A 26,731-nucleotide genomic window follows, 5' to 3' on the forward strand; every position below is an offset into this window, starting at 1 on the left:
GAATAGAGTTCATAACCACCTGTTCATTAGTGTATAAATTCCCTTCAGCAACTAAACGATGTGTTTTCATAAGGTTAAAATGAACCTTCTTATCTCCAAGGCAGTGGGCCCCTCATGGAGCCCCCATGTTGATAAAAAGGGACATACCATATTTTCTGGAGTATAAGTTGCACTTATTATCCACCCATTTTCTATGCTTGCTTACTCCATTTAATAGTCACTGGGGGTCTGGAGCCTATCCCAGCAGTTACAGGGTGTGAGAAGTACATCCTGGACAGGATGCCAGTCTGTTGCAGGGCCACATACACACACACACACTCAATGTTAAAGGTTCCAAGTTTCATCAAACTGGAGCTGAAACGACTAATCGAGTTAATTGATTAAAATCGATTATTAAAATAGTTGTCAACTAATTAAGTCATCGATTAGTTGCTAAATAACTTTGTTTTACCGCAAATGTTTCATTTCTTCCATATAATCAACCGAGCTTTGCTTTGAATGTTGAACCAGTGAAGAAGTGCTTCGAGCTGCTGCTTCGTTGGTTTCATTTGTTTTATTTATCTTACTTTATCTTAATTTTTCCCCACTAAAACCCTAAAGAGCATATGTCTGTGAGGAATATTTACCTTTTTATGTTAAACTGACCTGTTATGGTCTTCTGAAACAGTTGATAGATGTATTTTATGCTAATGCCGATGCTAATGCATTAGCATGTCTATGGCGTTTTCAATGTTAAAGTTAGTATTAAGCTGCTGGCATTTCTGCATGTTTGTGCATTTGTTTTCTGTATAATAATTAATGGCTCAGCGTTTGTTGTCGTAAAAGAGTCAAATGTATTACAAATTATAATTTTTTAAAATTTATAATTATATAATAATTAAATTATTAATTGATTAATTAATTAATTAAATTATAATTATATATAATTAATTTGTATTTATATAATAATAATAGCAACAATAATAATAGTAATAATAACTAATAATGATACAATTTTAGAGAAAGAGACATGAGTCATGTGTCACTGTGAAATGACCACATAGTTTACAAGTTATACAGAGAATGTTGCACAAATAATGAATCTGGCTTTTTGATTTAGGTTTTATGGTTAACTGGTTATGCTAATTGCTCATTTGGAGCAACAAAAATACCTCTTTTTTTCACCATATATTTTATAACATTTATATATTTCAATGTTGTGTTACGGCAACTCAGCACTTTGATAAAGCAATGTCATTTGAAATAATTAATTTTGTTCTTTATTATAAACTGTTTTATTCTTTATTATTTTATATTTCAACAGCCAAGGGACATTTGACAATTTGTTGATTTTCAAGTATTTTAAGTTTTCAAATAATGTTCTGTTATTAAATAAAGTGATGGAAGGAGAGAAAAATGGTTTCCCTGGCACATTTAAAAAAACAATTCCCCGCTAATCCGATTAATCGATTAATCATGTCAAAACCCCATCAGATTCATCGATGATCCAAATAATCGTCTGTTGAAGCCCTACATCAAACCTGCATCTCTTTGGATGTGGGAGGAAACAGAGCACCTGGAGAGCACCCATGCAAACACGGGGACAACATGCAAACTCCAGTTAGAAAGTACCAGGTGGGAAGCAAACCTATGACCTTCTTGCTGTGAGACAGCAGTGCTAAACACTAAGCCACCATGCTGCCTACATTTTTTATTATCATTATTTACTTATTCACTCACTCATTTTGTATACCCGCCACCATGCTGCCCGTTATTATTAGGTCTGTTGGATTTAATTGATATTAATATTTACATCGGTGGCACGTGATCAGAATGTGTCCAAATAAGATCATTTTCTTACGTGTCTAATTGAGAAACACAAGAAAAATTTTTATTTGGACCCATTGTGATCATGTGCCACCGATGTACACATTTAAGTTATGTTTCCTTTTTTCCAGAGTGATACAATGAAGCATTTAACATCAACAACAACAACAAAATCAAATACTGCACTTTTATGAACATGGGGTGCCTAAAACCTTAGCACAGGACTGTATATTTCAGGTTAACCGATACTGTGTGTAATTTCACTTGCCGATTGTCTCATGAAAAATGTTTTTTGAACTGGTTTTTGAAATCAGGTTTATTTCATCAGGGGGGAAAGCACACTGATTGATGATGCTTTGCAGAGGTGTTGTGTCAGTGTGGTTGGAGGCCACTCTGTCTGCTGACAGCTTCACACTTGAATTTGACCAGAATTAGAATTTGGTCTGACATATTTTGATCCTGCTCTGCTGCTGTTTGTTGAGTTTTTGTGCAGATCTGCAGTGAAGCTTCTGGAACTCCTCGGCGATCTGCAGCACTGTCAGATTTTTCATCTCTGGCACGTATAGCCTAACGAACAGTCCAGCGGTGGTGCAGAAAAACGGGAATATGATGAAGCAAAAGTAGCCCAGACTGTCCTTTAAAAGAAGGAGTTTTGAGTCCAGTTTAGATGGTGTCTTAGATGGTAAGAAATGTTAATTTCTGTGATCAGATCTTGTGCTTACCACTAATATAGGGAATATTATCCCCAGTAAAAACATCCCTATCCAGTTGAGCATGCAGGCGATGGTAAATGCAGCAGATTTGTACGACTGAGTGAATATTTCTCCTGGAAGAGAAACTGTTGTTCCACCTGAAAGTGACAAGTACGCCAACAGGATTTAAACATGGTACAATAATGGCATCACTGATGAATGTTAGATTTCATTAAAGTCTTTCAGCAGAGACCTCAAGTGTTAAACGTACCCGGTCCACTGGAAAAACAGATGATATACATAAAAACGAGGACCATGCTACAATACGGCATCCAGGACACCTTATCCTGAGGAGGAAACGAAACGTCACAGAACAGTAAATTAACCAATGGATTCAGTCAAAAAAAAATAAGATCAGCGATTTAAAATTCAAAAACAAAATAAAACGAAACACTTGCGCACAAAATGATTCATTGTCTTAAAATGCTTGGAGAACAGTTATTGAAATGACTGTGTTTCACAAAGCAATTCACTTAGACAAAACGGTAAATTAAAGAGAATCTGTTTTAAAAGACTAAATGAAGACTTACTTTGTAAAATGATTCACTGTTTCACAATGCTGGAAAAACTAGTAATAGTTACTGTTTTTGAAATTCTTGAAACAGTTAATGAACCAATTGCTTCACAAAACTTTAAGTCTAATCCCAACTCCAACACCTACTCCCCCAACCCGAGGGCGACCACATGTCCCATTTTGTGCCCCAAACTGAGACGGTTTCTGGCGTTATCATTGACAGTCAGGCTGCTGATCCCCTCCAGTTTGTTAACACAATAAATCACATGCTATCATTTTATAAGTACTAAAACTCAATAACAAGCTCACAGATATGTTGTGAAAGTGTAGTGACACGGACCCACAACAGGGGGCGTAAATGAACGGCCAATGAAAGAGTCGAATATGAACACTTTACTGTTGTGAATGAGCACAACACAGAGGAATGTGAAATTTTGCAGACAGTCAATCACAAGGGTGACGTGTGGGCAGGCTCGAGGATAGAAGACGTCTGTCCTGAGATGAACCGGAACCACACGATTTCCTCCGCCACCGAACCCGGAGAATACTGGAGCCACCAAGTCCCGAGTCCCCAGGTGGCCACCGTCTTCGAAGGTCGGATCTGGTACTGCTGGCAGGGAGCAGAGACAATAAGATATGGGTGTGTGCACACCCAGTAACAACAACGGTGGGAATTCCACCTCCACCTCTAACACACACTCGTGCAGCTCAGGTCTACCCACTTATCTGGTAGAGGTGTGAAGCGAAGCCGTCGCTGATCACACCAAACGCCGGTCTCTCAGATAAGGAACACCACAGGAAAGCGGCTGCAAAAAAGAGTTCAGACTGACACACAGTTTACTTTAAAGCTGAGATTAGTACATGAACGGTTCGACGATATCTCGGCAATGAGGTGGAGATGACGTCCGGGTTTTATGGAGTGAGATGATGAAGCATGAATGGGTGACAGCTGTCAAGAGATAATGAGTGACAGCTGTCACCCCCGGCTGTGTCCTTGGCGGCAGCGCCCTCTCGTGCCTGAAGCCCGCACTTCAGGCAGGGCACCCTCTGGTAGTGGGCCAGCAGTACCTCCTCTTCTGGCGGCCCACACAACAGGACCCCCCCCTCAACGGGCGCCTCCTGGCGCCCGACCAGGTTTATCGGGGTGTCGACGGTAGAAATCGGCCAGGAGGGCCGGATCCAGGATGAAGCTCCTCTTCACCCAGGAGCATTCTTCGGGTCCATACCCCTCCCAGTCCACCAGATATTGGAACCCCCGGCCCATTCGACGGATGTCCAGGAGCCGGCGCACTGTCCAGGCCGGCTCCCCGTCAATGATCCGGGCAGGAGGCGGTGCCGGACCGGGAGCACAGAGGGGTGAGGTGTGGTGTGGCTTGATCCTGGAGATGTGGAATACCGGGTGGATCCGCAGTGAAGCTGGGAGTTGGAGCTTCACTGCGGCAGGGCTGAGGATCTGCCAGGATTCTGAAGGGTCCGATGAACCTGTCCATCAGTTTCGGTGATTCCACTTGAAGCGGGATGTCCTTCGTCGATAGCCACACCTCCTGCCCGGGCCGGTATGCAGGGGCCGGGGACTGCCGGCAGTCTGCATGGGTCTTGGCCCTCGTCCGGGCCTTCAACAAGGCAGAACGGGTGGTGCGCCACACCCGACAGCACCTCCGAAGGTGGGCCCGGACCGAGGGCACACTGACCTCTCCCTCAACCACGGGAAATAATGGGGGCTGGTACCACAAACACACCTCAAACGGGGAGAGGCCGGTGGCAGAAGACACCTGGCTGTTATGTGCATACTCGATCCAGGCCAGGTGGTTGTTCCAGGCCGTCGGGTGTGCGGATGTCACACAGCGGAGGGTCTGTTCCAACTCCTGGTTTGCCCGTTCTGCCTGTCCGTTCGTCTGTGGGTGGTACCCGGACAAGAGGCTCACGGTGGCCCCCAGTTCCCTGCAGAAACTCCTCCAGACTTGAGAGGAAAACTGGGGACCACGATCTGAGACAACATCAGTAGGTATCCCATGCAGACGGACGACGTGGTGGACCAGGAGGTCCGCTGTCTCCTGGGCCGTAGGGAGCTTCGGGAGGGCCACGAAGTGGGCCACCTTGGAGAATCGGTCCACTATCGTGAGGATGGTGGTGTTGCCCTGGGACAGTGGGAGGCCCGTGACAAAATCCAGGCCGATGTGGGACCAGGGGCGATGAGGCACAGGAAGCGGTTGGAGCAGTCCTTGGGACTTCCTGTGGTCAGCCTTGCCCCTGGCGCAGGTGGTGCAGGCCTGGATGTACTCCCGGACGTCGGCCTCCATAGACGCCCACCAGAAGCGCTGCCGGACAACTGCCACGGTCCTTCGCACCCCCGGATGACAGGAGAGCTTGGAACCGTGACAGAAGTCTAGGACCGCAGCCCTGGCCTCTGGTGGGATGTATAGTCTGTCCTTTGGTCCAGTTCCCCGGTCCGGGCTTCGTGCCAGGACCTCCTGGACGGTCTTCTCCACGTCCCAGGTGAGGGTGGCCACGATAGTGGACTCAGGAAGGATGGGCTCCGGTGGATCCGACAGCGCAGTTTTGACCTCCTCTTTGTGTACCCGGGACAAGGCATCCGATCTCTGGTTCTTGGTCCCGGGGCGATAGGTGATCCGGAAGTCAAAACGCCCGAAGAACAGTGACCAGCGGGCTTGCCTGGGGTTCAGCCGCCTGGCGGTCCTGATATACTCCAGGTTCCGATGGTCAGTGAAAACCGTGAACGGCACAGACGCTCCCTCCAACAGGTGTCTCCACTTCTCAAGAGCCTCTTTCACCGCATGGAGTTCTCGATTGCCTACGTCATAGTTCCGTTCAGCCGGGGGTCAACCTGCAGGAAAAGTAGGCACACGGGTGAAGAACCTCTCCGCTCTGGGATAGCACGGCTCCTATCCCTGAGTCAGAGGCGTCCACTTCAACCACAAACTGGTGGCTAGGGTCGGGCTGCACCAAAACTGGAGCAGTAGAGAACCGTCATTTCAACTCCTTGAACGCGGCTTCGCACCGAGCTGACCAGGTGAAGGGGACTTTTGGAGAGGTCAGGGGGCTAACTACCTGACTGTAGCCCTTAATGAACCTCCTATAGAAATTTGCAAAGCCGAGGAACTGTTGCAGCTTCCTACGGCTTGTTGGTTGGGGCCAATCTCTCACCGCTGCAACCTTGGCCGGATCAGGGGCGACGGAGTTAGAGGAGATGATAAACCCCAGGAAGGACAAAGAAGTGTGGTGAAACTCGCACTTCTCGCCCTTCACAAACAACCAGTTCTCCAACAACCGCTGCAGGACCTGACGTACATGCTGGACATGAGTCTCAGGATCCAGAGAAAAGATGAGTATATCGTCCAGATATATGAAGACGAATCGGTGCAGGAAGTCCCGCAAGACGTCGTTAACCAAGGCTTGGAACGTCGCGGGGGCGTTGGTGAGGCCGAACGGCATGACCAGGTACTCAAAGTGACCTAACGGGGTGTTAAATGCCGTCTTCCACTCGTCTCCCTTCCGGATCCGAACCAGGTGATACGCATTCCTAAGATCCAGCTTAGTAAGATTTGGCTCCATGCAGGGGGGTGAACACGGAATCTAACAACGGCAACGGGTATCGGTTGTGAACCGTAATCTCGTTCAGCCCCCTGTAATCAATGCATGGACGGAGCCCGCCATCTTTCTTGCCCACAAAAAAGAAACCTGCACCCATCGGGGAGGTGGAGTTCCAGATCAGCCCGGCAGCTAATGAGTCCCGGATGTAGATCTCCATTGATTCACGCTCAGGTCGTGAGAGGTTGTACAGCCTGCTGGACGGGAACTCAACGCCTGGAATCAGATCAATGGCACAATCGTACGGACGGTGCGGGGGAAGGGCGAGTGCCAGATCCTTGCTGAAGACGTCAGCAAGATCGTGGTACTCAACCGGCACCGCCGTCAGATTGGGAGGGACTTTGACCTCCTCCTTAGTATGTAAACCGGGAGGAACCGAAGATCCTAAACACACCCGATGGCAGGTTTCACTCCACTGAACCACAACCCCAGACGGCCAATCAATCTGGGGATTGTGTTTCAACATCCATGGGAAGCCCAAAATCACGCGGGAGGTAGAAGGAGTCACAAAAAACTCGATCTCCTCCCGATGATTCCAGACACCACCAGAGTTACTGGTTGTGTCTTGTGTGTGATTAAAGGGAGAAGGGTGCCATCTAGTGCCCGCACCTGCAATAGTGAAGGGAGCACCACCAGAGGGAGCCCTACCTCCCTTGCCCATCTGCTGTCCAGCAGATTCCCTTCTGACCCCGTGTCCACCAGTGCTGGGGCTTGAAGGGTTAAATCCCCGCTTAGGATTGTAACTGGGAGTCATGTGGAAATATGTGTATGTCCCACGTGAATGTCTTGGCCCACCCTTAGCCCAGTTTCTAGGGGCGGGCGTTGGTGTTTAACCGCTTGGGGCAGTCTCTCTGCATGTGCTCATTTGAACCGCAGACAAAACACTCCCCGCGGGCCAGCCTCCGCTGTCTGATAGGTGGTCTAAATGTGGCCCTGCTCGTGTCCATAGCTTCGTCAGCAGGGGGAGCTGTAGCCACACGGAGCGTTGAGGCTGTGGAGCGTGGGGAGGGCGGAACCTTTTCGAACCCGGAAGGGAGAGGGACGGCGTGTGCCCGGCCACGTCCTTCGTCTCGCTCCCGACGGCGTTCCTCCAACCGATTGTCTAACCGTATAACGAGATCGATAAGCCCATCTAAATCCTGCGGTTCTTCCTTAGCTACCAGGTGCTCCTTCAGGACCGACAACAGTCCGTTTATGAAGGCGGAGCGGAGCGCAACGTTATTCCAGCCGGACCTCGCAGCCGCGATGCGGAAGTCGACTGCATATTCGGCTGCGCTCCGGCGCCCCTGTCGCATTGACAGCAGCACTGTTGAAGCGGTCTCTCCTCTGTTAGGGTGATCAAACACGGTTCTGAACTCCCTCACAAACCCAGTATAAGAGGTAAGGAGCCGTGAGTTTTGCTCCCAAAGCGCTGTAGCCCAAGCGCGTGCCTCACCACGAAGCAAGTTAATAACATAAGCCACCTTGCTGGCGTACATCACGGGTCGTTGTGCAAAGACGAGCGAACACTGCATCAGAAAGTCCGCGCACGTCTCCACACAACCCCCGTACGGCTCTGGGGGACTTATGTATGCTTCAGGGGATGGTGGGGGGGTTCGTTGAACGACCAGTGGAACGTTAATATCCGGCACCGGGTCGGCAGGAGGAGGAGCCGCAGCAGCGCACTGATCGCGCGCTTCCACCTGTGCGGTGAGAGCCTCCATCCTGCGATTAAGGATGACGTTTTGCTCGGTCATCAAATCCAGCCGAGCGGTAAAGGCGGTGAGGATTTGCTGCAACTCACCGAGCACGCCTCCTGCAGATGCCTGTGCACCCTGCTCTTCCACTGGCTGTCCAACAGATGGGTGACGCCCCTCGGGATCCATGACGATGGCCGAGATATCCTGTTGTGAAAGTGTAGTGACACGGACCCACAACAGGGGCGTAAATGAACGGACAATGAAAGAGTCGAATATGAACACTTTACTGTTGTGAATGAGCACAACACAGAGGAATGTGAAATTTTGCAGACAGTCAATCACAAGGGTGACGTGTGGGCAGGCTCAAGGACAGAAGACGTCTGTCCTGAGATGAACCGGAACCACACGATTTCCTCCGCCACCGAACCCGGAGAATACTGGAGCCACCAAGTCCCGAGTCCCCAGGTGGCCACCGTCTTCGAAGGTCGGATCTGGTACTGCTGGCAGGGAGCAGAGACAATAAGATATGGGTGTGTGCACACCCAGTAACAACAACGGTGGGAATTCCACCTCTAACACACACTCGTGCAGCTCCTGTCTACCCACTTATCTGGTAGAGGTGTGAAGCGAAGCCATCGCTGATCACACCAAACACCGGTCTCTCAGATAAGGAACACCACAGGAAAGCGGCTGCAAAAAAGAGTTCAGACTGACACACAGTTTACTTTAAAGCTGAGATTAGTACATGAACGGTTCGACGATATCTCGGCAATGAGGTGGAGATGACGTCCGGGTTTTATGGAGTGAGATGATGAAGCATGAATGGGTGACAGCTGTCAAGAGATAATGAGTGACAGCTGTCACCCTCGGCTGTGTCCTTGGCAGCAGCGCCCTCTCGTGCCTGAAGCCCGCACTTCAGGCAGGGCGCCCCTCTGGTGGTGGGCCAGCAGTACCTCCTCTTCTGGCGGCCCACACAACAAGATACACACAAACCCTCATAAAGGGTTTATTTATTTTTTTATTAAGGCTGTTTTTTCTGTTAAGGCTTCTTCTTCATCCCAGGCTGCCCAATGTTGGGGCACATTTGGTCTGTCATGTCCACTGGAAAATTCTATATAAAATCAACACTAACGGATCTTTTGATTTGACATAATAAAATCATCTGTGTTTATTTGTCTGTCTTTTAGCAGGATTACATCAAAACTACTTGCATTGATTTTAATGAAATTTTCACCACAGATAGATATTAGGCCACAGAACACTCCATTAACTTTTGGAGGTGATCAGGATGCAGATTCCTCACCAAGATTTCTGGAAAAGAATACATTACTTCAAGGATTCTCACCAAATTTGCACCACAGAAGACTCCAATAAATTTCGGAGTGGATCAGGAAGATCCTAATTCTGGATCATTTCTTAAATTTTGAATATCATCTCAAATCTGCTTGATGGATCTTGACAAAATTTAAATCACATGTAAGACCATGTTAGTGTGGGATATTGGGAGTGATCCAGATCAGTTTGCAGGTTCTGCAGCAGAAACATACAACATCATGATGTAAAACCAAGATCAGGAAGACACTATTTTCTTTCAGCTTGTGAATTAAATATCAGATTGCAACATCTGGATCGGTATGCAATTATTATTGCATTGTGTTGTGGAATCCGGATCCAGGTAAAGTCCAGGTCACGATGTGAATCACGTCTTTTATTTTGAGTCAACCCTTGGTGGACATCAGAAATCTCAGATTGCTCTTGTTTTAGATTTGGAATATTAACTTCCTCCATTTCAAAATGTTGAAACACTACAATGGTGACCTGTAGTGAACAGTGAGTGAACAGTTTGTGGCCACGCCCCTGTGGTGTAGGTGGCGATGGCGAGATGACTCACTTTCAGGTTATAAAGTGATGATGAGAAGAACGAGTGTAGTGGACATCCCCATGTATCCTTTGAAGAGCAGAGCTTTCTTCCCTATCCTCCCAACGATCATGAACTGAAACATCAAAAGACGAGTCACCTGTTTAGACCTGCACATAATTCAACAACCACACGGGGGCGCTGTAACTATACATTAGAAGATGTGACAAACACCTCATGATCCTGAATCACAAGTAAGAGTCAAAAAAAGGACAATTTAGTATGTTAGGATGTCATGATGATATTACAGCTGAAAAGTAAATTTTGTGTGAATAGCTCACGCAGGCCAGAGCGGTGAGCAAATCGCACAGTCCTGTTCCCATAGCAACATAACACAACTGGTGCTCACGGATTCCTGCCGCACGAAACACCTCAAACAAATAAAATAACACCTGCAAGTACACAGAGACACAACAAACCATGTTAGATATTTGATGTGTTTCAGTCAGAAAAAATCTACAGTCAGCCATTTTAAAGTAAGCTTTTCTCATGGAGGGATCTGTAGTTTCAGTGGCGCTTGAAACCAGTAGTGAGTGTAAACACATGTTCAATAGAGTGCTTTGAATTCAATGATGAATGTGACTGGATTACGCTCCTGTCCTCATCTATGGTAATAAACTTTGGGTAATGACCGAAAGAATGAGATTATGGACGCAAGCAGCGTAAATGAGATTCCTCTGTTGGGGATCTGGACTGGACAGAAGCTCAACTACATAGGAGGGACTCGCAGTTGAGCCACTGCTCTTTCACATCGAAAAGAGCCAGCTGAGATTGTTCAGGCATCTGGTGAGGATGACACCTGGTTATCTGCTGATGTCTGCCAGGCATGTCCAATTATAGAAGGAGACCCGGGAAGAGCCAGGAGGGATTATATTTTCCAGATGGCTTGGGAACGCCTGGTGGACCCCCTGAGAAGAGTTACAAGACATAGCCAAATATTGGGGAAGTGTGGGTTGAGCTGCTTGGTTCTCATGCCACCACGACCCGTACCCGGATACATGGTAGAAAATGAATTAATAACTGAAAGTGACCAAACTGTTAATGCGAATAAATCTGATGTATGATATGAGTGAAAACATTTAATGCAGGCAATCACAGATTAGCCTTCCTGTCCATCTTTACCTGTATTTTGGCAGCTTGGCACCAGAAAGTTATGTTGGATCCAAAAGGATCCAAAAAGGCTAGGACCAAAAGGTCTATTGGATCGCTTCCCACTGACCAACAGCTAGCCAATCAGAGCGCGGCATACGAAGGTCAGGAACTAGCTGACAGACGCTGGTTGAAAAAATGGCAACAAACATGTCAACAACAGCAGAAAATCGTCTGCCAGCGAGGTTTGCTGAGTTCACAGAGGAGGAACTGGTGGAAATACTGAACTCCAAGGATGCCAAAGACACTAAGAGGTACTAAGAAGCACGCTACTGATGTTTAGAAGCATTCATCGAATCAGAATCAATCATATACTGTTCACAGCAAAATAAATGATCTAATTTACTTGACTCTTTGTTGTTTGCTAATTTGTGTGACAATGCACATTCTCTAAATTGAAGGTGGTTTAAATTTCGAAATGGTTCACATTCTTTAGTTTTTTCCATTAAAAGCTGTTTGCCAATACACAATTTTACTGATTTTTAGATATGTTTTTACATGGGTTTTGCAAACACCCACTGCAGAAACTCTCACCAATTTTTATAATTCTTAGTTTGAGAATTATATACACACATAACATGGATTTGTTTTTTTGTTTGTTTTGTTTTGTTTTTGTTTTGTTTTTTGGTTACAATATTTAGTTGAGGGAACAAACAAATAGTGTAGGAAATAAATAAATAAATATAAAATAATAATTATAATTTTACAATATAAATAACTCATTTGTTTGTTTGTGTTGATTTTGTGTCTGATTTGTTACTTGAACTGTTTTAAGCACTTTGCAGTTTTTAAGTGTTATAATAATAATAATAATAATAATAATAATAATAATAATAATAATAATAATAATAATAATAATAATAACCAGCAGCATAACTAGTAACTACTAACAGCAAATGTTTAAAAAACATAATATGATACACCTGCAAATTCTCAAAATTGGGGAAATGCAAGGACAGAAACTAACAACAAAAAGCACAGTCGGTATTCAGCCCTGTAGGTGGCGCTGCTCGCTTTGATTTGTTGTGAATGCTTGTCTGTCATTCCTCCAATCACCAATTTGAAAAGTTTCTGACTGAGTTGCTTTACAAGGAAAAACAAAACTTTCTTACAGCAGTACAATATTGAAAGCAATAAATAAATACTTTATATATATGTGTTATCTGTGTGGCATGAACTTGCTTAGTTGTTGGTGTGAACAAAGGATTCTGAGCAGCAAATGTAAAATGTTGTAGGGTTTATGGTACGCTAAATGAAATTCTGTTCTGAGTTACAGCCCCAGCTGAGAGGCTCCCAGAACTTGCTGACCTTTGAGTGTATTCCATCATACTCACAGCGCTGATGCCACAGAACTGTAATGTAGTGAAGGTAACAATGACAGTGATGAGTTGCCACCGTAGTGATTTGTTGCTGATCAGCTCCATCACGGTGTGGCTTCGGGTGTTCTGTAGAGCAGCTTTCTCCTGCAGCATCTCCTCCACCTCCATGCTGTAGTCCATGTGGCCCCACAGCCTCCGTAAAGCTGAGACAGCACCACAGTTACCACAGTGACCGTTTTACACCTTTAACATATGCTTAGGATATACCTACAGCAAAACTGCAACCAACAAATATTGTAATAGTTTCATCTGTAGATTATCTAACAATTAGTCCATGAGCCAGCCATCAATTTTGACCTAATCGGTACCACTTAAGGTGACGAAATGACACTTAGAATCCAGCCTCAGTGTAGTACCATGGCCTACACAAAAATGTATGACAGCCATCACAGGGTGGTAGCTGTAGCCAGGTAGAGGTCAATGAAGAATTGCACAGAGGTCAAAGTTAAAAGTTCTCCAATCATGTCGAAAACTACACCACATTATTTGTCTGATCATAACTATTCCAAAAAGGTATAGTTTGGATTGTACCTAACCCTACCCTGTAATATGATAACTAAGCATGACACATGGTGCAAATTATTCCTTTTTAGAATCCTATCAACCCAACCAATAATTTGCATCACTTTGTACCAAAATTGTAGCAACTTTAACTTTTGACCTCTGTACAAACTGAAACTGACCTTTGTCACAATTTTTGCTGTTTTTACCCCATAACTCCAGAACATTTAGTCATAGATAGTCCAAACTATACTTTTTTGGAATTGTTATGATCAGATAAATAATGTGGTATAGCGTTCAATATGATTGGAGCATTTTTAAATTTTGAACTCTGTGTAATTCTTCAAAGACCCCTAGCTGGCTACAGCTGCCACCCTGGGATGGTTATCATACATTTTTGTGTAGGCCATGGTAACACTGAGCTGGATTCTGACTGCTGTTTTGCCACCTTAAGTGGTACCGAAAACCTGCTTGGCCCATGGACTAAACGGATCAAGTTTCAGCCCATTAAAAAAAAAATACAAATAAAAACACTGGCAAAAGTCTGACCATTAGTTGACCAAAAATTGGAATACTGTTTTGGATTCTGACATACATTTTTTGTTGTTGTTTGTTTTTTTTTAACCAAGTTTACCACCAGTTTTGAAACACTTTTTCTTCTTTTTTGGAGTTTAGCCATTTAAAACAAGTTCAAAAATTGCAAATATTGACTTTCAACTTGCTTAAATCCTGTTTAAAGTCTCTGTTTTGTTACTATGGCAAAAACAGTTTCCTTCAAGATAATTAAGGGTGAGCTTATCTTATAAGGACCAGAAACCAGTCAATTTAGAAACAAATGGTTTATTGTGCACATTTTAAATCCACTTTAATCAGGTTAACTTGTGCAAAATACTTTTTTTTTTCTGACACTATAAACAGCATTGTACAACCATGGCATATCCTTGTGGTTTCTGGCTTCATGTTATTTTCCTACCGAATCAATTAATCTGCTCATTGTTTTGGCACTGTTCTCCTGCTGCTAACCTTTCTCACAGGCCTGTCGGTCTCCTTTATCCAGCAGCAGGTGTTTGGGAGATTCTGGGAGGAGAGGCAGCGTGAGGAGCTGGATTAGTGCAGTGAAGCAGTTAAAACCAAGCAGCCAGGGCCACATGTCTTCTGTGCCGAATATCTCACTGCAAAGAACAGAAAGTCATGGTCATCAGAGCTGGACTGTGCACAAACAAGAACCAACACAAATGATTTAAAAGGACATCCCTCGTTTACCAATTTTTACATATTTTGAGTTTTTTGTAGCCATGAAACAGAAACGACGAGTGGATCAGACCAGTATCAGAGTCATGTGTGATGAGTAAATGCATTCATTTTCTAAACCTCACTCACTCATCTTCAACCGCTTTCTCCAATTAAGAGGCGCGGGGAGCTAGAGCCTATCCCAGCGGTCATTGGGCTAAAACAGGATACACTCTGGACAGGTCTGCAGTCTGTCACTGGGCAAATATATTTAAATTCATAACATAATTACCTTGTGTATTGGCAAAGCGGCAAAAGTGGAACTGTGTGTCTGTGAAAAAGATAACTCAAAAATAGCCGCCCGGGTTCCTTCAATTTGGTAGGAATGTTACTTAGAGAGATATCTAGAGGTGATTACATTTTGGAGATGTTAAGTTAAAGGTCAAGGAAATATATGGTCTGAAAAACACCTTATTTATTATATCTCAACAAAAAAATAAGCAGAGATGAACGATCTAAAGCATATATTGTTCAGCAAAACATTTGTGATTGGTATGAATGACTGCTTAATGAAATCACAAGTCATGCATACATAGTCAAAAATACCATTGCAGACATATGTGTGTATTCATTTGTACATTTATACTGTGCTGTGTAAAGCACACAGTATATTTCATTCTAATTCAGTCATACTGCCTAACAATATTATTCATTTAAAATACAATATTCCATTTATTTATACCTCACTGGGGAAATGTGCAAGAATCGCAAAGCTCACGCCAACCGCCAAGGGAACAGTCAACCAGTTTGAGAGATGTTAAATTTTGGGAAGGCTGTCACCTGATGTGTCTCGTACGAAGGTGAACAGATGCAAACAAGCATTTTTGGGTGACCCTCCCAACCACAGACATGGCATCTTCAATATGCTGTTGTTTAACAGTACAAAAATCAATATGAACGTCTCACTCATGGCACATTTCATTTTGTTCATCACCATGATGGAGACTGACCCTCGAGCCCCTCTCATTCCATTCACTGTGGCAAGACTTTATGTTAAATCCATTTTTATGTTGAACTATTCTTTTTTTATTTCAGTCCGACCCTCGGGTGACATGGCATTAATAGCGCTCGTTATTTTTCCCGATTCGCTGCCTTCAGCAGGTCTCTTAATTGCACTGTTACACAGACTTTTTTGTAGAGCTCTGCAGCACGACGTCAACCTGTGAACTCATAAACTTCCACTTTTGACATATATGGGCGGGGCACATAGCCTTATATGGTATTGTAGGGGCCTTATTTATGTTAATTCACTACCTTTGTGAACACATGTGTACCTTTCAATATGTTTACACACCATTTACGCAGTTATATGAAGTTCCAAGTGTTTCCTGAATGTAGCATTTCAGTTTATGAAATGTTCTTGCATGAAAGCCTGTTGTTAATTTCATCATTTTCAATGACAGTCAAATAAATTTGCTCTATTTGTACAGAATTTCTATGCAAAAAACAAAACAAAGTGCAGTATCAATGATAAATTGATCTTTATGACACATGATCCGTTAGCTGACCAAATATGTACGACAGCAGCCACCTGACCTGATCCCCAGCAGCTGCGCGGAGAACTTCCCTATGGAAATGAAAGTAGAACTAGTCACACTGACCATCCCTCGCAGCTTCTTGGGGGAGCATTCAGGACGTATAACGTGTGAACGGAGAAACTGACTCCTGCAGCCAAAAAAAGGTCATAAGTTTGCAGTACAGTTAATAATGATTACAAGAGAGAGAAGAGCTTTGAATGTAATGATTTTCTGTAAGGTTAAATGATTGACAGCATGGCGATGTGATGCGTTCACCTGCGTTGATGCCATAGAGTAAACGCGCCACCATGATCATCCGAACGACATGGCTCTTTGGCTCAGAAACATCAGCACACCTCCAGGTACAGCAAAAATATTATTGAACAGCAAACATTGTTTTCTGTTGAAGAAAACACATTGGGCCTCATGTATCAACGTGCGTACGGCGATATTTGAGTGTATATGGGGTGTACGCCAAATGGCTGCGCTACTTGGCATTTATCAATGGGGTCGTTGGCGTACGCTGCGCTGGAAAATATACACCAGGTCGAGAGGTGGTGTAAATTATACGCCAAAATGAACCAGCGCTGGATCCACATAAAAATGATCAACATGATAAAACAGTACCATTATACAAATCAATGCATATGTTACATAAATAACACTTTCTTGATTGTCCTACATAATAATTAATACAAATTCCGCTTTTGTGGATTGTTCATCTATCGAGCACGATCCGTGACCTCAGCGCTGACCGCAAAGAAAGCGCTGCTCGCCTTTTTCTCCAGAGCCTGGAGCCTGAGCAGCGCTGAGCTTAACTTTATGTGGTGTGATCGTTTTAGACAATGAAATTGATAATTACAACTGTAGTGTTGTCATTCCCTTCACCCGTGCTGCAATCAGGTTTTGTCTTCTCCATTCGTTGTTACAATAAAATAAATAAATAAATTTAAAAATAAAGAAATCTGAAAAATTAGGCGTGTCTTATTATTGAGCGAGCAAATATCAACATGTCAAGAATTACTGACGTGGAAAGAGAATACAGTGGTCCCTCACTATAACGCGGTTCACCTTTCGCGGCCCTCGCAGTTTCGTGGATTTTTTAGTCCAATTTTGCATGCTTGTTTTTTTTTTTGTTTTTTTTTACAGTGCACTGTGTTCTGCGTGTCCTGTTTATAAGAATCTTCTCGCCTAGAAGAAAAAAGAGCGCCAACAACTACTCATAACTGTGTTCTTCACTCGGAAAAGACACCTGCAGCGAGGTGGTGACTCAGTGGAAAAAGGCGCAGCGTCAGGACGAAGAGGCACGATCATAGGAACTGTGAATACTGGTCAGTCACTATTATAATTTCTTATGTGTCCAACCTCGTAGGTTGATCGTTAAAATTAAATTTGTTAGTTCTAAAAGCCATCATAATTATTTATAGGAAAACGTTCTATTTTTATTTCTCAAACAAATGTTTGGGCCTGAAAACAGGTTGGTCTTATTTTTCTACTCAGGTTTGAACTTTGAGAGTGTTTTACACACGAGAGAAACGTGAGAAAATGTTCATGCTTGATTGAGAAAAGTGTATAAAGTGTGTATGAGGGGTTTTACAGCCTTAAAACGTCTATAGTAATAATTATAAAAAATAACATTGACTACGTTGCGGATTTCGCGTACTATGGGCTATTTTTAGAACGTAACTCCCGCGATAAATGAGGTACCACAGTAACACTTTTTTGATTATACTACAAAACAATTGATACGACGGCCGCTTTTGACGCTCTATTGGCACGCATCGTGATTGGTGGAGTTCTTTTTCTTTGCCGTCTTCCTGGCTTCCATGTCATAAAATGAGAGTGTGTCTGAAGCGGAGTCTGAATATTATGGGGTGTTTGTTATAATTACAATTGTTTTCACCCGCCGCATTTATCAGGTCACGTCGGGCGTACGCTGGAAATGGGCAGGTGCGCACTGCTTGATACATGTCACGGCAACTTTGGTGTACTTCAAATTTACACCATAAATTTACGCCACAAGTGCGCAACTTTGATACATGACGCCCATTGTGAGTTTTGTTGGCAACAACAGTAAAATTAATCAGGAGTTAAAAGTACCTTTTGAAGGCCTGTGCAAAGGATAACTGCACAGCTTACATATGCTACCTTACCTATAGCAAAAACCTTCAACATGACAGATTTCCAGCGGGTCAACAGTTCACATAAACAGCGCCGAATGTTCAGCAGATTCCAGAAACGGATTAAAAAAATACTTGTAAGGGTTTCTGAATGACTAATTAGCATAATTTGAGGATGTTTGTCTGTATTTAAGGTTCTAAGTATACAGTGCATTCATAAAGTATTCACAACTTGACATTTTTCCAGATTTTATGTTACTTCATTTTAATTATAAAATATTATAAAAGTTCAGAGTGTTATTAGGTTCCAAAACAGCATTTTCAGTTTTATGGGTGTGTTAATTTCTCACTAGTGTTTACATAATATATGAGAAACATATATATATAGAAACACAAAAACAAAGCAGTTTTGAAGAGACCAGTGAATAATGTCACAGTGCAGCTCTACTCTGATTGTTTGTCACCTGTGTCACTCAAAAACAAAATGGATCAGATTGAAACAGAATGTGATTTTTTTTTTAACCTCTTAAAATACATCAAATTAGCCATCTTTGAACTTGTCCAAGGTCTGTGTCCCAAGAATGTTCCCCTGGAATTTCAAGAGTCTGGCAGTAATAGGACTGGACTTATGCTGAGCACAGACAGACAGAGAGATGGACAGATGGACAAAAAGCCTTTGCAATACCCAATGGCCATATTTGATGGCTTTGGTAAAAATGAACAAAGTTGCATGTTTTCAGTTTGTGTAGTCCACCTTATACTGACCTGCCACACTTGAGACCAGTTGACCTCGCCACCAATGATCCAAATAACCCCCCAATGCGAAAATAGATACAGCAAGGACCAATGAGAGACACCTGCCTTGCTCCAAGAACACATTGTATCTCTGCACACAAGTTTTGTTCACCAGCTCCTTTATGAACTTGAAATGATCACAAGCACATTATTCACTTGTTACCATTTTCTTCTCAAACATGTTCATTTTTATACAATATTTAATTTGCCAATTTATGCCTGACTTTGAGTCATGAAGTACTTTTACCTTACATCAGAGGGAGAGGTCCTGGAACATACACAGAATCCATACTGAAAGGTTCCGCCAATACCAGAGATCAAAATGAGAGCGATTACAACAGGACATTCCAGCTGCACAAATGAAGAAGTGATCAGTGAACTGCAGCTAATTACAATGAATGTTACTATTAGATACACATTACAGTTTTTCTTTAGTCAATCACAATACATGGAATAATTTGAGATATAACCTACCAGCAGCGGTCAGGTGCTGTGGCATGGCTGCAATCTGGTTTCAGGCATGACTGGAACTTTTTTATAAATCAGTCACATGTTTAAACTATACTACAGGCAACAGGCTCAGTACTGCAATAATTAACTTTCTGTTCACTTAATTCACCTTATTTTGAAAGTGTGCAGGCGTCATTTAGTTGGTGCATTATGACCATTTTTTAATTTCCCTACTCCTCCAGAATTTGACCCTGGGAGGGCAACATATGAATTTTGAAAAATTTGAATACCTGAAATATACAAAAAAGTTCTGCCAGACAGACAATGAATCTTTGATATCTGGATGATGGGTGATGATACCCCATAGCCAGTTTTTTTCAAACCACGCACTTCTAGATGGGCAATGTTGCCTCAAATTTGGGCATTTTTACTATATATTTTAATGTAACAAGACTTCAGGCTGTTTTGACATCAAATTTTGAATTGACCAAACGCAAATAAAATTTTGCCTGATGGAAAAACAAACTTTACCAAATCAGTCTATTTGAAGGGTAATTGGTGAAATTTGATCAAAAATCAGAGTCAGGCCATGTGGACACCTACATAGGCAGCCGCCTGATTTTTACATAGGACAGCTCATTAAAATACAAAAACTAAAGTGTTCAATATGCAGAATGGTCCATTTTACAATAAAATATATACTCATCTGCTATAATTATTGATACATCAATGCAACGTTTCCCAAAGCGTGGGTCACAGAATTGTGGTGGACAAGAATTATACTGCAGGTGGGCCGTGTTGGAAAATGAAAAATATTTTTAATTTTCAATTTTACAATAAAGTTTAAAACTGCCCAAAACATTTATTATTATTTTAATGGGGTTTAATTATGTATTTGTTAAAATGTCAACTCAAAATAATAATAATAATAATGAATGCTATCAGTTTCGAACTATGGTAGCTGGGAAGTGAAAACCTAATTTACAAATTGAGGAAACAAAATTACCTGACCCGCGACCTGGTCCTGGATAAGCGGTTGAAGAGGAGTGAGTGAGTGAAAATTACCTACAACAAAACATATACCATATAAGTATGGGTTTGTTGCATGGAAAAATCTTATCATCACATACATGACTAAATTAGTAGCAGATGTAATTAAATTTACATGTAGGTTGTAATTGAATTTCCAGACCCTAGATATGATCACTGATTGTGATCAGTGATTTTGAAAGCAGCTTTTCATATATATATATATATATATGGATTTGAATGACGTGCGATTACACCAATCATGCTTGAACCCTCGTGCTCATGCGTGAGTTTTTCACGCGTGTCTGGTGAAGTCATTTTCCTGTAGGCAGGCCTTGAGTGAGATGTGGTCCCGCCCTCTCGGCTGAATTCCTTTGTTTCACACGCTGCTCAGACGGCGCACTTTATCAAAATTTTTTCTGGACCTGTGAGGAATATCCGAGTGGACACTATCGAGAAAATTAAGCTGGTTTTCAGTGAAAAGTTTAACGGCTGATGAGAGATTATGGGGTGTTTCTGTCGGTGTAAGGACTTCCCACAGAGCGGGACGTCCTGCAGCGCTTCCAGGCGCCGTCGTCGGCCTGTTTCGATCTGAAAATATCCTAATTTAAGGCTTAATTCACCCAGGACGTCGTGAGAGAACAGAGAAGATTCAGAAGAGGCCGGCATGAGGACTTTATGCGGACATTCCACTGTTTAAGGACATTTTTTAATGAAAGACGTGCGCGCAAATTCGCCGAGTCGTTTCCGTGATGACTCGGCGAATCTGTGTGCGCCGCGACAGGAAAACACCTCCGTGTTGAAAACCATTTGTAAAATTCAGGCGGCTTTTGATGGCTTTCAACAAGTGAGTAACTGAGAAATTGTTTAACAGTTTGGGCATGTTCCACTTGCCCGTTAAGGTTTCCAACACGGAGGTGTTTTTCCTGTCGCGACGCCCGCGGTCGGGTCCGGCCCGACATGCGACTCTGCCCGTACGTTCTTTCATTACAAAATGTCCGTTAACAATGGAATGTCCGAATAAACTCCTCATGCCAACTTCTTTTGAAAGTTCTCTGTTCTCTGACGACTTCCTGGGTCAACAGAGCCTGAAATGTGAAAGTTTTCAACTTGAAACGGCGAGACTCTGCCGCCTCGAAGTGCAGATTGCCGTCAGGCGCCGTGGGCCGTCCTTACGGTGACACTACCAGACCAAAATCTCTCATCAGCCGTTAAAATTTTTATCGAAAACCAGCTGAATTTATCGAATGGTGTCCACTCAGTTGTGCCTTACAGTTTTGAAAAAATTTTGATCAAACAAAGCAGCAGTCTCTGAGCCATTCCTAAACAATGAAAAAAAACGAGAGGGTGGGCGACTCCTCACTCAAAGACTGCCCACAGGTGAATGTGCCGGAAAAGTGCTGATGTCCACGTCTTTTCACAATTCCTGTGCTAGTAGAGATGACATACCTGATCAAGACAGCGTCCAGTTTAAAAATGAACGGCACATTTCACTGTTACAGGAGTTTTTGTCATGGAAAGAGAAGCTGCTCCACCACGCGTCCACCTCACGGGACATGTTCTGGCATGTCCAGCTCATGCACAATCACAATCGGATATTCACACGACTGGAAAGCAACCGGAATCCGTCTGAAATCCACCTGAAAGCTGTCCTGAGAGACCAACACCGAGGTGGTTTTGTCCCGCGTAATGAACGGAGCCATGGCGCGTCCCTCCGCTTTTCTTTCCATGAAAAAAACTCCTGTAACGGTGGAATGTGCTGGAAAAGTGCTGATGTCCACATATTCTGCCTTTTTGTGAACGTCAGACGAGGTCCCGGATCAACAAAGCTTTCACGTTGGAAATGAACTGGTTGTTCCAGCGGGGTGTCAGCCTGTCGATGGGGGCTGGGAGCGCGCCGCGCTCTCAGCAGTTGTGGGCCGTCCTTAAAGCGGCAGTAACACCCCGTAATCTGTTTAATCCCCATAAAATCGTCCCTGAAAGCCATATTAATTTTTCGAACGGTGTCCACCTGGAGGTCTCTCACAATTTCTGGAAAAAAACTGATGCAGCAAAGCTCCAAATCGTTCAGACATTTATTCGCAATAAAAAATAGACGAGAGGGGTGGACCACACCTCACTCCAAGCCTGCTCACAGGCGAATGGCGCAACCGACAGGTATGAAAAAACTCACGCATGCGCATGAGGGTTCAAGCTTGTTTGACGCAATCACACGTGATTCAAATCCATATGGTTTTTTAAAAAAATAATAAGGTCAGATACTTTTCTAACAGACCTCATATATATATACACACACAAACGGTGTGCATCCAGAAAGTATTCACAGCGCTTCACTTTTTCCACATTTTTTTTATTACAGCCTTATTTAAAAATGGTTGACATTTATTTTTTTCCATCAAAATCCTACACACAATAGCCCATAATGACAATATAAGAAAAAAAAAGTTTTTTGAGATATCTGCAAATTTATTAAATAAAAACATATGTATTCACAGCCTTTGCCATGAAGCTCAAAATTGAGCTCAGGTGCAACCAGTTTCCACTGATCATCCTTGAGATGTTTCTACGGCTTAATTGGAGTCCACCTGGGGTAAATTCAGTTGATTGTACATGATTTGGAAAGACACACACCTGTCTACAAATAGGGTCCCACAGTTGACAGTGCATGTCAGAACACAATTAAACCTGGTTATTTAACCAGGTTAGTCCCATTGAGATCAAGGCCTCTTTTGCAAAGGAGACTTGGATGTGGGAGGAAACCGGAGCACCCAGAGGAAACCCATGCAAACACGGGGAGAACATGCAAACTTCACAGATGGGAATCGATCCCATGACCTTCTTGCTGTTAGACAGCAGCACTAACCACTAAGCCACTGTGCTGCCAAACCAAGCATGAAGTCAAAGGAATTGTCTGTAAACCTTCGAGACAGGATTGTGTTAAGATACAAATCTGGGGAAGGGTACAGAAACATTTCTGCTGCTTTGAAGTTCCCAATGAGCACAGTGGCCTCCATCTTCCATAAATGGATCCACCAGGATTCTTCCTAGAGCTGGCCGCTTGTCTAAACTGAGTGATCGGAGAAGGACCTTAGTCATGAAGGTGACCAAGAACCTGATGGTCACTCTGTCAGAGCTCCGGCATTCCTCTGTGGAGAGGAGAACCTTCCAGAAGGACAACCATCTCTCCAGCAATCCACCAATCAGGCCTGTAAGGTAGAGTGGCCAAACAGAAGGCCACTCCTTGGAGTTTGCCAAAAAGCACCTGAAGGACTCTCGGACTTATGAAAACAAAATTCTCTGGTCTGATGATAAATGGTAAATGGACTGCATTTATATAGCAGCTTTCCATCTGCATCAGACGCTCAAGCGCTTTACAATTATACCTCACATTCCACCCAATGTCAGGATGCTGCCATAACAAGGCGCTCACTACACACCGGGAGGCAATAGAGGATTAAAGGCCTTGCCCAAGGGCCCTTAGTGATTTTCCAGTCAGGCGGGGATTTGAACCCATGATCTTCTGGACTCAAGCCCAACACCTTAACCACTAGACCTTAACCAACAGACATGAGCCCACATGAGCCTCCTCTGGTTTGGATCTGGAGCTGCCGTGTAGTGGACGATCCTTGGGTACTGCTGATGACACAAAGACTGAACTCACACAATCCCTACAGTGAAGCATAGTGATGGCAGTAACATGCTGTGGGGATGTTTTTTTCAGTGGCAGGAACTGGGAGACTAGTCAGGATTGAGGGAAAGATGAATGCAGCATTGTACAGAGACATCCTGGATGAACACCTGCTCCATAGTGCTCTTGACCTCAGACTGGGGCGATGGTTCATCTTTCAGCAAGACAATGACCCTAAGCACACATCCAAGATATCAAAGGAGTGGCTTCAGGACAACTCTGTGAATGTCCTTGAGTGGCCCAGCGAGAACCCAGACCTGAATCTGATTGAACATCTTTGGAGAGGTCTGAAAATGACAGTGTACCGATGCTCCCCATCCAACCTGATGGAGCTTGAGAGAGGCTGCAAAGAGAAATGGACAAAACTGCCCAAAGATAGGTGTGCCAAGCTTGTGGCATTTTTATTATTATTAATAAATTTATTTAAAAAAAAACTTTTTTCAGATTGGCATTATGGGATAATGTGGAGCTGCATGTTTTTCCCCACTCGACGATACACTCGCCGAGGATCAAACTCTGGTTATTGGCGACTCTGTTTTGAGAAATGTGAAGTTAGCGACACCAGCAACCATTGTCAATTGTCTTCCGGGGGCCAGAGCAGGCGACATCGAAGGACATTTGAAATTGCTGGCTAAGGCTAAGCGTAAATTTGGTAAGATTGTAATTCACGTCGGCAGTAATGACACTCGGTTATGCCAATCGGAGGTCACTAAAATTAACATTAAATCGTGTGTAACTTTGCAAAACAATGTCGGACTCTGTTGTTTTCTCTGGGCCCCTCCCCAATCAGACCGGGAGTGACATGTTTAGCCGCATGTTCTCCTTGAATTGCTGGCTGTCTGAGTGGTGTCCAAAAAATGAGGTGGGCTTCATTGATAATTGGCAAAGCTTCTGGGGAAAACCTGGTCTTGTTAGGAGAGACGGCATCCATCCCACTTTAGAGGGAGCAGCTCTCATTTCTAGAAATCTGGCCAATTTTTTTGGATCCTCCAAACTGTGACTGTCTAGCGTTGGGACCAGGAGGCAGAGCTGTGGTCTTATACACCTCTCTGCAGCTTCTCTCCCCCTGCCATCCCCTCATTACCCCCCTCCCCGTAGAGACGGTGCCTGCTCCCAGACCACCAATAACCAGCAAAAATCTATTTAAGCATAAAAATTCAAAAGAAAAAATAATATAGCACCTTCAATTGCACCACAGACTAAAACAGTTAAATGTGGTCTATTAAACATTAGGTCTCTCTCTTCTAAGTCCCTGTTGGTAAATGATATAATAATTGATCAACGTATTGATTTATTCTGCCTAACAGAAACCTGGTTACAGCAGGATGAATATGTTAGTTTAAATGAGTCAACACCCCCGAGTCACACTAACTGTCAGAATGCTCGTAGCACGGGCCGGGGCGGAGGATTAGCAGCAATCTTCCATTCCAGCTTATTAATTAATCAAAAACCTAGACAGAGCTTTAATTCATTTGAAAGCTTGTCTCTTAGTCTTGTCCATCCAAATTGGAAGTCCCAAAAACCAGTTTTATTTGTTATTATCTATCGTCCACCTGGTCGTTACTGTGAGTTTCTCTGTGAATTTTCAGACCTTTTGTCTGACTTAGTGCTTAGCTCAGATAAGATAATTATAGTGGGCGATTTTAACATCCACACAGATGCTGAGAATGACAGCCTCAACACTGCATTTAATCTATTATTAGACTCTATCGGCTTTGCTCAAAAAGTAAATGAGTCCACCCACCACTTTAATCATATTTTAGATCTTGTTCTGACTTATGGTATGGAAATAGAAGACTTAACAGTATTCCCTGAAAACTCCCTTCTGTCTGATCATTTTTAATAACATTTACATTTACCCTGATGGACTACCCTGCAGTGGGGAATAAGTTTCATTACACTAGAAGTCTTTCAGAAAGCGCTGTAACTAGGTTTAAGGATATGATTCCTTCTTTATGTTCTCTAATGTCATATACCAACACAGAGCAGAGTAGCTACCTAAACTCTGTAAGGGAGTTAGAGTATCTCGTCAATAGTTTTACATCCTCATTGAAGACAACTTTGGATGCTGTAGCTCCTCTGAAAAAGAGAGCTTTAAATCAGAAGTGTCTGACTCCGTGGTATAACTCACAAACTCGTAGCTTAAAGCAGATAACCCGTAAGTTGGAGAGGAAATGGCGTCTCACTAATTTAGAAGATCTTCACTTAGCCTGGAAAAAGAGTTTGTTGCTCTATAAAAAAGCCCTCCGTAAAGCTAGGACATCTTTCTACTCATCACTAATTGAAGAAAATAAGAACAACCCCAGGTTTCTTTTCAGCACTGTAGCCAGGCTGACAAAGAGTCAGAGCTCTATTGAGCTGAGTATTCCATTAACTTTAACTAGTAATGATTTCATGACTTTCTTTGCTAACAAAATTTTGACTATTAGAGAAAAAATTACTCATAACCATCCCAAAGATGTATCGTTATCTTTGGCTGCTTTCAGTGATGCCGGTATTTGGTTAGACTCTTTCTCTCCGATTGTTCTGTCTGAG

At 43.3% G+C, this 26,731-nt stretch overlaps 1 pseudogene; it reads right to left on the minus strand.

Annotated features, from left to right (window-relative positions):
• Nucleotides 1-2,212: 2,212 nt before the first annotated feature.
• LOC117529294 lies at nt 2,213-25,405 on the minus strand (annotated as a pseudogene).
• Nucleotides 25,406-26,731: the final 1,326 nt, after the last annotated feature.

The sequence above is a fragment of the Thalassophryne amazonica genome, chromosome 17, assembly GCF_902500255.1.
Source record: "Thalassophryne amazonica chromosome 17, fThaAma1.1, whole genome shotgun sequence".
NCBI lineage: Eukaryota > Metazoa > Chordata > Actinopteri > Batrachoidiformes > Batrachoididae > Thalassophryne > Thalassophryne amazonica.